The following is an 8526-nucleotide window of genomic DNA, read 5'->3' on the forward strand; positions in this document are numbered from 1 at the left end:
CGAGTTCAGCACACATTCAACTCGATGATGTCCTTCGAACTCTTGATCCAGTAGAGGGTCAAGGGAGAGTTTCGTCAGCACGACAGCGTGGTGACAGTGATTGTGATGTGATCTGCGCAGGGCTTCGCCTAAGCACTACAACGCTATGATCGGAGGAGTAAACTGTGGAGGGGGGAATCGCACACGGGTAAGAGAATAATTGATGTGATTTTGGGGTGCCCCCGCCCCCATATATAAAGGTGGCGAGGAGATGGCGGTAGGTCAGGAGGGGCGCGCCATGGGGGGAGTCCTACTAGGACTCCACTCCTAGTAGGATTCGGACGCCCCTTTTTTCCTTTCTTACCGGAGTAGCAAAGGGGAAAGGGAGAGGGAGTAGAAGAGAGGGAAGGGGGGGCGCCCCCACCCCTTGTCCAATTTGGATTGGCAAGGGGGGCATGCGCCACCTCCTATGCTCGGCCCTCTCTTCTCCACTAAGGCCCATGTGGCCCATTAACTTTCCCGGGGGGGGGGGGTTCCGGTAACCTTCTGGTACTCCGAAACTTATCCGAAACTTCCTGAGACCATTCCGGTATCCGAATGTAACCTTACAATATATCAATCTTAACCTCTCGACCATTTTGAGACACCTCGTCATGTCCGTGATCTCATTTGGGACACCTAACAACCTTCGGTCACCAAAACACATAACTCATATAATACCAATCGTCATCGAATGTTAAGCGTGCGGACCCTACGGGTTCGAGAACTATGTAGACATGATCGAGACATATCTCTGGTAAATAACCAAGTGCGGAACGTGGATGCTCATATTGGTTCCTACATATTCTATGAAGATCTTTATCGGTCAAATTGCACAACAACATACGTTATTCCCTTTGCCATCGGTATGTTAATTGCCCGATATTCGATCATCGGTATCCTCATACCTAGTTCAATCTCGTTACCGGCAAGTCTCTTTACTCGTTCTATAATGCATCATCCCATAACTAACTCATTATTCACATTTCTTGCAAGGCTTATAGTGATGTGCATTACAAAGAGGGCCCAGAGATACCTCTCTGATACACGGAGTGACAAATGCCAATATCGGTCAATGCCAACCCAATAAACACCTTCGGAGACACCTGTAGAGCATCGTTATAATCACCCAGTTACATTGTGATGTTTGATAGCACACAAGGTGTTCCTCTGGTATTCGGGAATTGCATAATCTCATAGTCAGAGGAAAATGTATAAGTTATGAAGAAAGCAATAGCAATAAAACTAAATGATCATTATGCTAAGCTAACAGATGGGTCTTGTCCATCACATCATTCTCTAATGATGTGATCCCATTCATCAAATGACAACACATGTCTATGGTCAGGAAACATAACCATCTTTGATAAACGAGCTAGTCAAGTAGAGCATACTAGGGACACTCTGTTTTGTCTATGTATTCACACATGTACTAAGTTTCCGGTTAATACAATTCTAGCATGAACAATAAACATTTATCATGATATAAGGAAATATAAATAACAACTTTATTATTGCCTCTAGGGCATTTTCCTTCAATCTCCCAGTTGCACTAGAGTCAATAATCTAGATTACATAGTAATGATTCTAACACCCATGGAGTCTTGGTGCTGATCATGTTTTGCTCATGGAAGAGGCTTAGTTAACGGGTCTGCAACATGCAGATCTATATGTATCTTGCAAATCTCTATGTCTCCCTCCTTGACTTGATCTCAGATGGAGTTGAAGCGTCTCTTGCACTACAAAAAAGACACATCCGTGACATTTTGGGCCGAACAAATTTTTTTCCTGTCATGCTTATGACACTTCTATGACGATAATTGTGACAAAACCCGGTATCATCATAGATGTGGTGGGCTCCTACTTCTATGAAAAAAATCATGATAGAAAAATAGGCTTTTCGTCCTGGGCAGGTCGGAGACGCAGCTGCATGACATTTTTGGGGCCGCCCATGACGGAAAAAACCATGGTAGAAGCGAGGGCGTTGAAAATTTTGGGGAGTTCCCGGTTACGATGGGTGGTAGGGGGCCGAGCGATGCACGTTTCTATCATACACATACGCGCATGTGTGCAAGGCGTTGGGCACTAACTGAACCCGAGCAATTGCACTAGCTACATTACTGAACCCGAGCGATCGATCCCTTGCTATTAACTGAACCTGAGTCATTCCTTCGCTACTGCTGCTAACTGAAGCCGATCAAACCCTGCTGCCTCCTTCCCTTGATGAACAGTGAGCGTTGTTGGGGGGGGTGGATGAACAGTTCCTGGTGGGGGTGGATGAATAAGACCCCGTGGTGTTGCCTTTGGATGAACAGGACCCCGATCGAGCCAGTTGGGGGTGGATGAACAGGACCCCGTGGAGGGCTGGATGAATAGGACGATCCCGTGGATGGCTGGTTGAACAGTAGCTAGTGGAGGGCTGGATGAATAGTAACCCATGGAGGGGTGGTTGAACAGGACCCCGTGGAGAGGGCTGGTTGAACAGTAGCCGATGGAGGAGCAGTGGAGGCTGGATGAACAGGAGCCCGTGGATGAACAGTTGCAGGTGGAGGCTGGAGGAGGTCGACGGTGGATGAACAGTTGCCCGTGGAGGCTGGAGGAGGTCGATGGTGGAGATGAAAAGTATCCCATGGAGTAGTCCCGTTTTGCGGTACGCCACACCCATCCTGATGAACAGGACCCCCGTTTCGACCGTAGCGCTCCAACACAAGTCTGTTTCCTCTGTTTTGCGGTACTCCACACCCCTCCCGATCAACAGGGCCCTGTTTCGACCATATGAGGTCCAAGAGAAGTCCGTTTCCTCCGTTTTGCGGTACGCGAGATCCCTCCCGATGAACAGGATCCCATTTCGACCGTGGTCGGTCGAACACAAGGCCGTTTCCTCAATTCTGTGGTACGTCTGGCCCCGTTTCGATCGGCTGTTCCGTCCAAGACGGTTGGCTCCCGATGAACACGACGTATTCCATTGCCTCCCGATGAACACGATGCATTCTGTTGCCTCCCCATGAATGCGACCACGACGCAGTTTCTCCGTTCCAACCCAGCCATGTACACGAGCCCTGGCCGTACGTATGCGCGAGTAGGCGTTCGAGATCCAACCCATATGTACGTATGTGGCCATATTTACTTTCTTGCACCCTGGCCGCTATATGTACATGTACACGATATTAACGGCACTGCATGACATGCTACGTGCGCGCCTCTACTACGACACGTGCCCTTCCTTACACGGCCACGGTTCATCGCTTCAGCCTGCAGACAGACCGATCGACCAGTATGCACGTACACATTCACGACCAGAATGACAACGCTACGTACGCTTTGACTAGGTGGGTCCCAACTGTCAGGCACTTCCTTGCGTGCGAAGATGTAGCTAGTGGGTCCCAGCAGTCAGGGGGTGAATCATTTTTTTGCCCGTAATATGGACGCACTTCCTTTCGTGCGAAGATGTAGCTGGTGGGTCCCAACAGTCAGGGAGGAAACATTTTTTCGTGAAATACGGTCCCCCATCCGGTGGGTCCCTGCTATCAGGCGGAGGAATCATTATTTTCCGCGTAATAAGGTGGCACTTCCTTGCTGCGGCCATGGACCCAGCTATTAGCCTCTCCATGTATAGTACTCTTCCAAATGGAATTCGTTCATTGACCACATTGACCAGGCTGCGCCGAGAGCACCAAGGCAGTGGTCGACGGCGAGGCCTAGGAAGGGGACTAAGCGGAGACGGGGAAGACGTGGCAGTGGATGCCCATGCGGAGAGGACTACAAGGGTTCACTGGTTCGGCTGCGGTGTGAGGCTGCCATCACCACAGGGCCTGGCCAGCGGTGGGAATAGTAGGGGGCGGTGAGGCCTCCATGGTAGCACAGCCGGCCACGGGAGGCAGGAGCATGTGGCACGACCGGCGCTGCTTTGGGCGGCTGGAGCAAGAAGACCAGAGGTTGAAGAAGCACTACGGCTGTTGGATGGACATCGTACGGTCACTGGAGCTAGAACCGTTCATATTGACTAAGTTGACAAAGCCCTCTGTCCCCGTCAACTTAGTAGGCCCACAAGTCAGCCTCCCACTATGGTGGGTCCCAGCTAGCAGGGGGATTATTCACTTTTTTATGCGTAATAAGGAGGCACTTCCTTGCGTACGAAGATATAACTGGTGGGTCCGAGCTGACAGTGGGGGGAACATTTTTTTCGCGAAATACAGAGGCCCTTCCGGTGGGTCCCAACTATCAGGTGGAGGAATCATTATTTTGCGCTTAATAAGGAGGCATTTCCTTGTGTGGGCCCCTACTGTTAGCCTCGTTCGATTGCTGTTGTTTCTTGACCATGTGGACCTCTCCGTGCCGAGGGCACAAATGGGATGGACAAGGGCGAGGCCCAGGAAGGGAACGATCTAGAGCCGGCGAAGCCACCATAGTGGATGCCCACGCGGAGGGGAGTATGAGCACTAACTGGTCGGCTGCAGGGTGACGCTGACGTCATCGAAAAATAACAGGTTGTGTGGGTGGGTAGAGGGATGGCCTGGCGGCAGCACAACTAGCCACGGGAGGAGGGATCAGGTAGTCCCATCGGTGCTAGTTTGGGAGGCTAGAGCAGGAAGATCAGAGATTGAAGAAGCACGACGGCCGTTGGATGGACATCCAACAGTCACTGCTCTGTGTTGACTAAGTTGACAAAGCCTTGCATACGCGTCAATTTTTTTAGTACAACGTCATCGTCAACCTAGTAGGCCTAGAAGTTAGCCTCCAAATCTATGGAAAATAGCATACAACCCATTAGCCATTATTTTCAATAAATTACATCCCATTTTGCTAATTCTTAAGGATATTTGAAGCCCGTATTCTTTTTATTAGCACTACAGACCATATATTCTGGGCACTGCTAAAAAATTCAACAAAATTTTGCATATTTCGGTGGGATTCAAACTCTTTTAATCATGAAATTTCGAGTCACATCAAAAATATTTTAAAAAAATTATATCAAAATAAAATTCAAGAAACAATTCTCCGCAAAAAATTGAATGAAATTTTAAATCTTAACTAGCAAGATGCCCATTCATTGTACGGAACATGAAGATGCATTTGTATGAGTAGTTTATCTTGTGGGAGAAAAGATGATATTTTAATGTAGTTGCCAGTTGGCTTTGGTTTTTATAAGAGTAGAGAGTAGAGAAATCCAGAAAAAATGATATTTTAATGTAATTGCCGTTTGGCTTTGGTTTAAAAATTTACAGCCCATTTCTTACAACTTATAGCCCATTTTCTAGGGAAGCCCATTTCATACTACTTACATCCCTCCTTGTCTTAAAAGATTTGTAGCCCAGCAGGGCTGAGAAAAGCAAGTAGGCCTCAGTTTTGGTATTCTCCAAAAAAAAGAACTGGGCTAGCCATTTTCAGAAAGAAAAAATATATCGACTGGGCTCATCATGTGCTTAAATAAAAGCGTAAGCGTAGGCTAGATGGGCCACATCCCCCGCACGACGCGCAGTTGAGCTCCATCTCTAAAACTAAAAACCAACTGGCGAGCTACTGGGTCCCTGCTGTTATCCGCTCATTGAGTATTTTTCTCATTTATTGACTACATTGACAATGGTGTGGGACCTAGTTGTCAAACAATTAGGAGGAAGTATTTTTTGGCTTGTAATAACGAGGCACCTGCTTGCGTAATGCAATGACCTTGGTGGGTCCCTACTCTCAGCCTCTCCACGTACAGTCATGTCCTGATTCGTCTTGGTTGTTGACCATGTTGACAACACCAGACGGCGACGGGCACAGTGAGCGAACCAAGGCATAGAACGACGATGAGGCCTTGGACGGGAATGAACTGCAGTCGTGGAAGGTGCGGCAATGTAGTGGCAGGTGGAGGGGAGTACGAGGGCGACAACATGCAACTCAAGCTTACAAATGGTACAAAAAGGCCAAGGATTAATTGTTTTTCCCCAAATTTTTAGACAAAACCCAGATTGAACATGGTAGTAACATCTAACCCAACCACTCTTTTTCACAGTCACAAACAAATGGATCGGTCTGATCGATAAAATCATCATCCTGTGCAAAAAAATTATTTTAGGATGACTACAACTTGTTGTAAATAGAAGCCGAGCACGTTTAGAAGCCCATTTGTCCACCTCAAACTTCTTTTTTTGCTATTCAATGTGTCCGTCCATGAGAAATCTCTTGCGGTAAAACTTAAGCCTCATGGACAATAGTAACCTCGCATTCAACAGGAAGAATGTGACAAAGCTTCTGTTTGCCTGGTTGGATGCATATCCTTCCATCGTTAGTGTCCTCAAATGAATGTCATGAGAACTAAGAAAATCCTGGTGCTTATTACGCCAGCAATTGGTTATATGTTTTGCTCCATGTGGTTGTGCCTAAGTAGACATGAAGATTGAAAACAGTTAAGGTCTGACAAAAGAGTATGTCGAAACAATGACAGATGAGTGGTTAATTCTAGTACAATATATACGGGCTTTCAATATGCATGAAATCATCACCTATATATATAAATTCTCCAGAGATCAAAAGCATCGCAGCAAGCCAATAATTATGTTCAGACCAAAACTAAACATTCCGATATATAAGATCTTGACAGAATCCAGCAGCATTGATAGGCTATCAATGGATGAACTCTTCATTGAGCATATAACATAATATTAGTACCCAAAGTGTACTCCAAGATGATATAAAACTTATGCGCACAAATGAAAAATGCAGCTTATGATTACAAATGTGTAGATGATAATATATGGTACCTGAAAAAGTGAGGAGCCAAACACCAACCTCTTGTGTCATTAAATGGGTCACAATTACACCCAAGGTCTCTAGTTTGGGTGCAGAGACAATAGTTATTTGTGAAGGTTTATAACACTCATCAAGGAGCAACATTTGAAGTGAAGGGGCATCTTTGATGATGAGCTGCTGTCCTTCAAAACAAATTCCAATGCTTTTAAGGTGAGCCAACTTTATTTGGAGACAACTGATAGGGATTTCTATTCCCAAAACAATTAGCAAGCTCTCCAGGGCAGGGGAACTCGAGTGGATGGTGTTGTGCAGTGAGGTCTCTGACAGATAAACCACCACAAGCGAAAGTTTTTTTAGCAATGGGAGTCGAAGCATTTGTACCAGATCGTCTAGTAGATGGCACCGGGCGATGGTGGTGGTGTGGAGAGAGGAGGAAAACTGAGAGATGGACAACGGTGGTGTGGGCATGAATTCTTGGTGTGTTCATGGTATGAAATTTTTGTGGTAATGGTACAACTCAAACTGTTGGAGTTTTCTGAATTCAGGGGATGTTAGCAAAGCATCCACCATGCCGGGTATGGACAGCAGGTAGCGTGTTGGGATGCGGAGGCGTTGAACGGGGCCCTGCTAGTCATAGGATACGATGGCTCTCAGGAGATCAAATTCAGGAAGGACAAATATCCGATGATAGTCGAGATTGAGGGGCGTGGTGCGCCATAGAGGGCGCCACCGAGTTGAGAGAACTTGTGTGCGGCAGCTATCCTTGGCGGGGAGAAGCGAGATGATCTCCTCAAGGATGACGTCCGGGAGATCGCTGATGCGGTCCACCGAAGATTCTACTGGTTCCTCAGATCTTGGTGGGGGTGGGGGGCTCGCCGCTTCTCCCCGTGCTGTCGGGTGCGGGATCTACAACCAGTGTCACTGAGGGCGGAGCCTCATCTTGTTGGCGCTGGGGCCAGCCGACTCCATTTTCCTTGTGGGCGTCACGCCGAGCTCACGGGTTTGAGAAGAGTAGCCAGAGACTAGCCTAGTGGCAGTGCGAGTGGGGAAGAAGGAGGGCTAGGGATTTCTATAGGAGTGGAAGAAGAGGAGCATGCATTTTTTGTACGAGTGAGGAAGAAGGTGTGTGGGGGTTTTCTGGACGAGTGAGGAAGATGGGGAGCGGGGGGAATTGGGGTGAGTCGGAAGCGGGAGAGCGAGCTGTTTGTGTTTATAAGGCCCGCTACACTAACCGCTCGCTTTTCCCCAAGAATCGCTCTCTTCTTTTGTGTTGCTGCATTGGAGCTGGCGCATGGACTTGGCTGACTGGCCATGCATGCAGGATGCATGTGCCCACCAGCCACTGCATGCACCTGGTTTGTTACTAGGCCTATTTAATAGGGTGGTTATGGAGTAAATTAAGGAGATTTATTTTCTTTGTGTGCATCCTCTTGGTCTTAGCAATTGGCTCATGTGCCTAATAAACCCGGACAGAGGGAGTATAAGTGGAAGCGAGGAGGAAGTGGGATCGGCTCCTCTTCAAGAAATATGGGCTTCTCCTTGCAAAATATAAAAAACAAATGGGCTTTAAGATGGATAGGCTTTTGTATCGGCCCAGTCGGCTGCCCGTGTTTCGTACTAGAGGGCCTTGTGCTAGAGGCAGACCGAGACACTCTCCAGCTTAGTGCCCATTCAAAAGAAAAAAAGAGACGCCTCCAGCTTATGGCTACTCATTGGTAACCTTTTTCTACTTGGCATCCACCAAATTAGAGGATGCGGTACTGGATGCAGACA

Source organism: Triticum dicoccoides, chromosome 4B (assembly GCF_002162155.2).
Source record: "Triticum dicoccoides isolate Atlit2015 ecotype Zavitan chromosome 4B, WEW_v2.0, whole genome shotgun sequence".
In the NCBI taxonomy this organism is placed as follows: Eukaryota; Viridiplantae; Streptophyta; class Magnoliopsida; order Poales; family Poaceae; genus Triticum; species Triticum dicoccoides.